The sequence below is a fragment of the Canis lupus genome, chromosome 17, assembly GCF_048164855.1.
Source record: "Canis lupus baileyi chromosome 17, mCanLup2.hap1, whole genome shotgun sequence".
Classification (NCBI taxonomy): domain Eukaryota; kingdom Metazoa; phylum Chordata; class Mammalia; order Carnivora; family Canidae; genus Canis; species Canis lupus.
In genome coordinates, this window is record NC_132854.1 from 54,779,987 (window position 1) to 54,790,282 (window position 10,296).

At 46.6% G+C, this 10,296-nt stretch overlaps 1 long non-coding RNA gene across 23 annotated transcripts in view; it reads left to right on the forward strand.

The window, feature by feature from the left end:
• LOC140608127 (uncharacterized) overlaps positions 1 to 10,296 on the forward strand; it is a 172,463-nt gene that overhangs the window by 98,960 nt on the left and 63,207 nt on the right. For 20 of the 23 annotated variants that reach the window (XR_012010143.1, XR_012010131.1, XR_012010134.1 and 17 more), the window contains one exon: positions 760 to 919. This is a non-coding gene — a long non-coding RNA (uncharacterized lncRNA). Of the gene's footprint in view, positions 1 to 759; positions 920 to 2,614; positions 2,726 to 10,296 lie in introns of all 23 variants that reach the window. The other 3 variants (XR_012010124.1, XR_012010130.1, XR_012010132.1) reach the window with 1 other exon arrangement.

Consider the following 10,296-nt stretch of genomic DNA (forward strand, 5'->3'; position numbering starts at 1 on the left):
CAGTAAGTGCTAGCCATTATTATTTTTTAAATGTGGAGAAAAGAGAAAACTCTCATTTATTGAGCATTGCCTCGGGCCAGGCACAGTGCAAAGCACTTTACATTCATTATTTAATGCTCTTGGCCACTCAATGAGACACAAGTCACTATGTGTATTTTTACTGAGTGAAGAGGTTAGGCACCTTGCCCAAGACCACGATGCTAGAGAACGGTACATCTGGGATAGGATCTGAACCCAGGGCTGTCTCATCTGAAATCCTATGTGGAGGCGTGTGTAGAAGAAGCAATATTATTCCAAGAGAACCGTAGTTGGAAGAACTATGGTGGTGACTAACAACAAAGCAAATGGCAGAGAAGGGTATCCATGTGAGGACCATCTGCTGGTGGAATGCAGGGCTCAGCTCAGTAACTATAGTAAGACAAATATCCTTTTTCTCAAATATACTAAAGGAAAGTATGACAGATGCCACAGGTTGACCAACCCAGCTGTTGTTCCCAGTCCCATTCCCCCTTTCTCACAGAATCTCAATTTTAAGAGAGTAACACTTCATGCATCCCTGGGGAATACCTCATGGCCCTTTCACTCGCCTCCGCTAGCTACTCACATTCCTGTCCTTCCTTACAGCTAGCTGCCCAGGTCAGATCATGGGAGATATAAGGAAAATTTTCTTGAAGCCTGAAGAAAAAACTTGTTTCTTAAAGACCAAAAATCTGTAGCCTAATAAAAAGAAAGTCTTTTGCCCTTGCCCCTTTCTTTAAGCTTGGGATGCACATGCAATGTCTGGACCTGCAGCCGCCATCTTAAGGTCACAAGCAAAAGGCCATTAACACTGAGGATGGCAAAGAAGGATGGAAAAAACATGGAAGGATCATCAAGTGACTGAACAGTCTCCGACACCACTTAGCTCCAGACTTCTTAAGTAAGTAATAAATGTAATTACGAGTTCACTCACTCATAATATTTAATCAAGTGTTCTGTTCCTAACGGACGGACAGAAGTGAAAGCTTAGCCTAGTCAGAATTAAACTCCTCCGTCTGCATTCTCATGATCCATGGATTGTGCCTCATCCGGCCTGATGTTTCCAAGACTAGTTGTTTACACAACTTTCCTCTTCCCCTTTTTATCGCCAACACTACCACCCCCAGTATCACCTGTGACAAGCTATTTGAAGAAAGGAAGCCTGAATCATTTTTTTAGCCACTGCCCCCGCTCCCCAACCCCACCTGCCATAGTGACTTACTATACCATTCCATCCTGAATCATCACGTCCATTGCAGACAGAAAGGCCAGCACACACACACACACACACACACACACACACACACTCACATATACATACACAGAACCACATATGGTTATGGACCTGAAGCAGGCATCATTCAGCTACAAGTACTGAACCTCTGGTCAAGGTCTCAACATACTGGGAAGAAGAGGGAGGGATGAACCTAAGTGGAAATAGACTGAGTGGGGGGGGGGGGACACTAGAAAGCATGGGAAGAGGGAAAGAGAGAGAAAATAAACCAACACGGCAACAGCTCAAGGGCTTGACATCAGCGAGATTTACGGCACTAATATGCCAGGCTGCCTGCCGTAATTAGTTTCTGTAAAAACCATATCTCCTCGCTCAGATTCAATTAAATCATACAGTGTTTATTTGAGAGCTTTCTTATTACATGATGGGAGGACTGGCAGGGCCCCAAGCTCAGCTAACCCACCTGTCCCTTGCCTGGCACAATTTATGTGTCAGTCACACTGTTTTCAGGGGGTCAGGCAGTGAGGAGATGAATGGGTGAGTGTGTGCCCTGACAGAGACATAGGAAGATGCCGTGTGACACAAGCCTGGCACTGAATGATGTTGCCTTTTTCAAAACTTGAAAAGAAAACACGCACCAGAAATAGGTAACCCAGTGTTTGATGCAGGCATTGGTTATCTTACCATCCATCCCCTTCCTGCGGAGGAGGCAAAAACCAGGGTGAATTCTTCTTAAAGATCATTTAAGAACAAGCGATAAGCTTGTCAGAGAAGATCCTGATGAGGTAGGGAAAGAAAAGCATCTTATTCAGGAAATTCATCTGTCTGAGATTTCCTGGTCACTGTACAGAGGTGCTTTTGACTGGATGCGCTTTCTATGCCACTCTTCATCGCCTTAGAATGAATAAACAGCTCCTCAAAATGCCCTCAGTATGAGACACGTGCATGTGGGGAGGGGCCTGGAGGAGAGCAGAGTCCTGGTCAGAATGAGAAAATAGAGGTCGCTGAATGACACCACGCTCAGTGGCAAGAGCGATTTCTTCCTCCCGAACCTGAAATCAATATTAAATTAAATCTGCGTGCTTCATCTCCATGGGTAACTTCTGAGCCTTCTTCATGGCCAATCACGATTCCTTCACCCTCATCCATTCACTTGCATGACGTGTGTGTGTGTGTGTGTGTGTGTGTGTTTCTCTGCCAGTAAACTACATATTCCCATAGGAGAGAAACAGCATAACACATCAGCTGCTCCCTATTACTAAAGAGTTAGCCAGAAAAACATCTTTAAAAACTGCGATCTGCAGGAAAGAAGAATAAGAGATAATGCTTTAATTCTGAAACTACCTGTCTCCTGCTTTCCAGCTCTGTCACCTGGGGCAGGTCTGTGAAGGGAATACTGACCTTGGGCAAAACCCGTTCTGAAATATTACTCTGAGTTTCTGATGATGCTTCTCTCTCCTTGTTCTTGTTCTGGTGAGTGATTATTTGCTACCGTCTTGATCTTCTAATTCCCTAATTTCTCTTGGTCCAATCTTTCTGGGAGACAGTCATTTCTTTGTTGAGATTGCACTTGAGAACATGGCATAAAATAATAACTTTAAAAGCTTTCCAAGACTTGAGACAATAGAATGAACTTCAATGCAGTTTTCCCCCCCGAGGATATTCTTTTTTTTTTTTTTCTTTTTAAATCATTGTGATTCTTTTCTGCCAGTGGGTGGTCCTCACTGTTCTGTGACTATCCTTAAACCCAGCTTTGCTACTTTGTTGGTTTAACTTCTGTTCTTTACCCAGAAGCATGAAAGCATCTCAGTTATAAAAAGATTCATAGTCAAAGACAAACAACCCACCGAAGAAATATGATGTCAATTAAACTATAGCAGAAGCATTGCATTTCTTTAAGTAAAAGCACACAATCTGCAGCATATGAGGAAAACAAACTAACATTGAGCTCTGACCAGATGCTGGACACCTTGAGTAAATCCAAACAACAAACTTCAACGCAGTTGTTATATTTTGTAAGTGAGGAAGCTGGAGTTTGGGAAGGTGAAGTTCTTTGCCCATTAACCCAATGACTGGCCAAGATTGAACCCTTATCAACAGAACCCCCAAATCTGACATACTGCTTACATCTTGGCAGTGAAACATATTCCCCACTACCCTTAGATACCTTCACTCTTCCATGCCCACATCCTTTCCTGTGCCTGAGAGTAGTGCACGGGCAGTCTAACCAGAAGCAACAGCTGATGATGAGGTTCCCTAAGTGCGAAAGACATCAGTCAATGTCCTGTGGAAACCTCAATAGCACAGCTCACGTGTCTAGGCTGTAGGACGCCCAGCACACCGAATGTCCTTGGTGACTACTGAATATCACCAACAGGAAGGGGAGATCATCATCCCTAAATAGTAGACCATTTCAAAATGGTATCCTATTCCCCATGGTCCAGGGCAGTGGCCTTGCTTAGCTCCTTGGTGCTGTGGTCCTAAAAAAGAGATCTCTGACCTCTATCCTACTAGAAAAGAGGAAGGCTGTCTGCTTCATTACTTGGCGTCAGAAGAAGCAGAGGACTCTGTTCTGGGCCTGTGTTCTCAGCTTGGGAAGCACCCATATGTTGGTCTCCCTTATAGCTTTTCACAAAATCAGCCTTACTGGTTGGCCCCAGCCCTGACAAGGAGACAGAAGGTGTCCTCCAACACACCCAGCCCAGGGGAAGAGTTACCCCTGCCTCTCTCCTAACCATGGTGTTGTCTGTTTCATCCCTGTGCTAATTAGGAGCACAGATCCAGAGCCAGATGGCCTGAGTTCAGAGCCCGGCTCTGCCGCTTACTGGCTGTGTGACCTCGCAGAATCACGCAGTGTCTCTGTGCTCTGTCTATGAAATGGAGAAGGGTAACAGGGCCTTACCCTAGGTAATCGTGAAGGTCAAATGAGGGACTATTTGCGAACTTCTTAGAACAATGCTGACGAGTCGAGGCTCTCCATACGATATTGATTTCTAATATAATTGTTAATATGGCTCCTGATGCGTTTTAGAACAGGCAACCTCCAGAAATCTTTCCTCAAACCCACTCAGTTATCAAAAGTAACAGAAGAGACTGAGGATCCAAGATCCTGTGACAGATGCTATGTGGTGGAAGGCAAGGAGCCCTGAATTAGACGTCATCACCCTGGGAATAAGTCCCCCGTCTGCCTACATGAGCCACAGGACCCTACACACATCATAGGACCTCCTCACACCTCCTCATTCCCACCTGTTACGGATAGAATGATGTCAAACCAAAATTCATATGTTGAAACCCTAACCCCCAATGTGCTAGCATGTGGTGAGGGGGACTTTAGGACATAACTAAGGTTTGATGCAGTCATAAGAGCGGGGCTTTCATGATAGGATTAGTGTCCTTATAAGAAGAGACTCCAGAGAGCCCTTTGTCTCTCTCCATTCTGTGTGAGGACACAGCCAGAAGGCACCTGTCTATAAGCCAGGAAGACGACCCTGCTGGCACCTTGACTTCTAGCCTCCAGGACTGTGAGAAAGTAGATGTCTGTTGTTCAAGGGACATCTGTGGCATTTTGTTAGGGCAGCCCGCACAGACTAAGATGCTACCCACACCTGAAACCAGCCATCCTTCCAGCTGCTTCCCCACGTGCTGGCAGAGAGAAGGCTTTTCACACACGGGGAGGCTCCCACACAAGACCCCACGGCAGGAAGGGTTTCAAGGCTGGTAATGACTTAAAGACTATCAGAGTATGTGACTGCAAGGGTCCCTCTGGCTCTAGCAGAGCTTCTGCAGCACCAAGAAGAGAGCTATTAGCTCCACTGGCTCGGAACTACTACCAGAAAGTAGTTCTAGCCACATAGAGTACGCAGAGTAGTAGTTCACATAACTGAATTTCCCATACAACCCATTTCTTCCCCTTGTCATTTTGTCTGTTTGGTAGGAAATCTTCCTGATGTACATTACATACTTTATCTCCTTTTTTTTAAAGATTTTATTTATTTATTCATGAGAGATGCAGAGAGAGAGAGAGAGACACAGGCAGAGGGAGAAGCAGGCTCCTCTCAGGGACCCTGATGCGGAACCCAATCCCCAGACCAGGATCACGACCTGAGCCAGAGGCAGATGCTCAACCACTGAGCCACCCTGGCGTCTTGATACTTCACCTCCTTAAGAAGTATGTGCACACAGGCATGTACATCCACAAATATATTTAACTTTCCTCAATGACATGTTGGCATCCTTCTGAATACCAATAAAACAAGACCTTTGGTGGCCTTTAGGCTCTGCAGCACTCTTTGCCTCCAATATCATCTGGCGGTGCTAAGTGACTGTAAGCTCCTGTCATATCAGATGTCACTCTCTGTGTGGATCTGACCAGCTGCCTCCACAGCTCTGTGTGATGCATAGTTTTCAGGGACGAGATCCTCACGGCAGCTTCACATCACTTACATGGGATTAAATGCACGGCCCTTCGGGGCCAGCTGTGTTTCCCAGTGGCTCATATCTCTCCCTAACTAGGCTGGCACCCGTGGGCTCCCCTCGCTGCCACGACTTGGGGTGCTAGGCATCTGAGTGCCAGACTGTGGGCACCACTACAGATGGAACTGCTCCGGGGGCCCAGGCCCTCAGGGTCCTCACAAGGGATGCCACAGACAGTGAGTAAGAAGCTGCTCATCACCCACATTCTGAACACGAGGTGCTGGAGACAGAGATGACCGCCGTGGATTGTTGTGGGCAATCTGATGACCAAACGTGGGAGCCAGCTACTGTGGGAGGGTCCTGACAGTCAGAGAAGCCAAAAACATTTCTATTGAAGGCATACACAGAGGATACTGGTGAAGCAATAAAAAAAAAAAAAAAATGCATTCTGAGGACATGGAGACAGGCAGGGATGAACCAAGAAGGCTTTGGAAAGCCCCATGACCACCCACCTTGGCTGCTAGGGGAGCAGCGACTGGGTTCCCAACCGAGACCTTCCTGCACCCAAGTGATATGGGTCCTGTTGGCCCTCCGATCAAGGCCCTGTTCACATGAATCGGCTAAATGATTGTTTCCATGACAACGACCGATGCTCAGAGTGCCAGGAACAGGAGGCAACGACCACGCCGGAAACAGGCCTGAAATTCGCTCGGATGGAGCCAAGATGAGCAGGCTCCGGGCAGGTGGGAAGCGGGGGGCCCCCATGGGAGCAGCCCGGGCCCCTGCCAACCCTTTCCAGAGAAATGCTGTCGCTGTGTTCCCTCACACCTTGCCTGCGATCGCGCTCCTCCGGGCTTTAGCAACCGGCTGATGTGTACAGTTCTGACCTGCTCTTTTTCCTCCACCCCAAGCCCCTGTCGGGGCTCCACACACTTGACCAGTCAGAACATTTCCACTGCTTCGACCCCTACCGAGAGATTATGGACAGGGAATCTACCCCACTAGCTTTTTTATTTTGGTGTTGATCCCATGCCCTCTGTTTGGGAAAAGTCCTTGTGTCTTTTCAAATGACTTTTGGCCGGAACAGCAAATTTGCTTCGTGAGACTCTGTCTCAATTTCTGTCTCTCTCTAACGTTACTCACTTTGTTGCCCTGGAGACAAGAGAAAATTCACAGCTCTCTCTCTCTCTCTCTCTCTCTCTCTCTCTCGGCAAAATTGCATGAGATTTTTAAAACTTTAAGCAGGGAGAAAATGCCTGTTTCTTAATCCCAATATTTTGTCTTTCATCTTCTGTTTATTCAGCTCAGAGCCTCAAGGTCAGGTTAAAATTAAAGTCCCACTAAATTACTCTGGTTTGTTTTGCCAGTTCTAGGAATATCTTCTTCGTCAATCCTTCACCAGGATGTGATTTCAAAAATATGTTAAAACCAGGCATTTATTCATCTGCACACACTTAGTGAATTCTGTTGAGGGCTTTCTATGTGCAGACAGTGTGCTGGATGAACAAGACTGTATCTTTGCCCTTTGGAGCTAATGAGGCCCAAACAGGGGACGACAGAGGAAGCAATTAGAACACATGATAAATGCTGCAATAGGAGGGTGTGAGGGGTTCTAAGGGGGCAGAGGAGGAGCCCTTGATTCAGGATTGGGAGGAAAGGGGGAAATGGATGTAAAGGAGAAAGGAAGTAATCAAGGCAGTCCCCCAAGAGACAGAAGAGATGCTGAGCAAAGGCCTCCAGGCCTGTGACACTTAGATTCAGGAAGTCTCCAGAGAAGTGCCCAGCTGGTTCAGGGAATGCTTATTGAGTCAAGGAGCATGAGTAGAAAGTATTCTAGGAAGGAATAAACTATGTAAAGGCACAAAGACAGAACATGGAAGGTTTGAGTCCTCAGGCCATAATGATGAGAAACTTAGGAAGGGCTGCCCACATGGCATGGTTAGACCCCTCCCTCTAAGATGACGGACATGAGCACCAGAATGTCAGATAGGAGGAGCAGGTCAGGGCCACAGCTGGGGCTGAGAATTGTCCTTGAAAAGCAATCTTCAAGCTGCCTGTGTTTTGAGAGGCTGCTTGCACTTGAACACTGGTCAGAGTCCAGGGAGGGAAAGTTGAAGGATGCCCCAGAGAAGCTTCGCTGGTCTGACAGATGGCGATACCCTGGAGCTGCTGCTTCTGGACAGAGGGCCAAATTGCCCAGGGGTAGTGGGACAGAGATGATGCGGTGTGACAGCTGAGTCCAGCACAGGGGCCTCCCATGCACACTGGCAGGGTTGCCCAGCTTGGGAGCTTGAGTCCAAGTTTTGATCTTCAAAACAACCACATAAATCAGAACCCAACATAAGGGGGAAGGTGGTTTTCCCATGTCACATGAAAGGGCGTCATTGAGGGCAGTGTTGATGGAGGATGAAGCCACTTGAGGGTGGGGCTCACACAGGTTCCCACATCTCCAGGGATGCTTCGAATTACTGCCCACTCACTATATTTTCCCAGTGACTATTTGTTGCCCCCTACCCCCCAGCCCATCTGCCATTAGAACTGGATCATGCTATTCAGACAACCCCTAGAAGGGGATAAACTAACTGTTGAAAAAAACCACCATTGCTCATGCTGTGAATTCCAATTCTCACTCTAATGGCAATAGACTTTGTAAGACTGTTGAGAAGGCATTTTATCAGGACTCTCAGACCTTTCTTGTTTGTTTGTTTAAACATAGAAAGACCCAAAAGCTCTTTTGGCTGGCCATACGTATCAAGGAATGAGAGAAGGTAGGGAGCGATATGAGGGTGATTCCTACCCCACAGGAAGAAGAGGAACCAAGATAAGACTGTGGCCTGCCCACCCCCCCCCCACCCCCGCACCCCTAGAGCTTCCCCTCTCCTTCCTCCCACTCCAGCCCTGGAGCTCAGAATTGTGTCTGGAGGTGCCAGACAGGAACTGCAGACCAGTCAACCTGGCACTACAATGGTCTCCTATGGTGACGGGAGGGGTCTGGGAAAATGAGCCTGAGGGTGTCCTCACAGAGGCTTGCATTCCTCCCGCATGCTTGGCCACTAGGAGCACACAGGTCTCCTGAGGAGAACAGAATCATCTGGAGGCACTGAGGAAGGCCCGCCACAGAGGAGGCAGGTAATAGATAATATGTGAAGAGTAGAAAGAGTGGACAAATGGATGGCTGGATGGCTAGACAGATGGCTTCATGGCAATAAGTCAGAAACCCAAGTCCAGAGGAAAAGCTGGGTCAGAAATGAAAGGCCGTTGCAAGGGACTAAGGATAAAGGGCTGTCAGAGGATACCCCCATGATTTCTTTCAACGATTTGCTCCTTGTGGAGACCTGTTGTTACTGAGGCGGACAGCCCTGGGGCAGGCCCCCTGGGCGAGGGAGGGAGAGAGGAGAAATGAGGGGTGGTCTTAGGCTTTTAACAAAGGAAGCTTCTAGTCACTTGTCTGTTACTCTCTTAGGGATAAAATTAAAATCCACGAAGACTCTAAAAGTATCTATTTTTATATGATCCTTCTGCCATATAACCATGGGTTGAAACTACCATGAGAAATGTCATCTTTAAATCCAGAAAGTAGTATGACATGGAAAGTACCCAAACATAATATAAAATCCTTATTTAAAAAAAAAACTATTTTGCTATATCCTCCAAACCTTCACCTATTTACAACCTTTTGAGTATTTACCTATAAACAAATACTAAGCTCTATTTATATTCACACAGGAATTCCCCGAGGTAGTAATAATGCTCTCCAAATCCCCAGTCAAATTTCATTTAGATGGAATGGTCCAGACAAAACCACGTACTCTGTGTTTGGCCCCTCTTCTCTGCCGGAATCCAGTGTTCTTGCCAGAAAGCAAATATACTGTTTTTGTGACTTCATCCTGAGATTCCTGTGCCACTTTTCATATTTCAGTGTTTCTAAGAAGAGCCACGCAAACCAGACCAGATTTGGTTTAGTGAGAGGGTGTCACAGGAAGAATTTGCCCTCACCCACCTCAAGATTGCCTCAGTTACTGAAATTTCCTTGTTGCAGTAACATCCAGATTACCCACAATGTGCTAGGAAGAGAATTGCTTTGTATTTCCGAAGTGAAACATCCAAGTTTACCCAGAAATCCCTTTTTGTTTCAGTATTAATGAAAATTTGTCCTAAAAAATAGAAAGGCAAAAACAAAAATATTACACCCCTGAGTAACCATAATGAACATGCACATTCGCTCTTTTCTTGATGATTTAGTCTTGCTTGGAATAGCATCCTGCGTGCCCATGAGCACTGTCTAGTAACAACATCCCAGCCCATCCATTATACGTCAGGAATAACCTTGCAGGAGAGTACAGTTCCTGAGAGCACGAACTCTGAAGCCAGATTGCTTGATTCACTCCTGGCTTTGCCCTTACGAGTGATATGATCTTGAGCATCTCTGAACCTCAGCTTCTTTATCTATAAGATGAGACTAAAAACAGTACCCACCTCTCAAGGCTGTTATGGGGATTAAATGAGTGGATGTGTATAATATGCCTAGCACCATACGAGGTTAACCTGGTTTGCCACTCTCACAACCTGAGGATGTCAGGCACTCCCAGTGGGAAGAGAGATGAGAGACACTTCCAGCGCCTGACTCC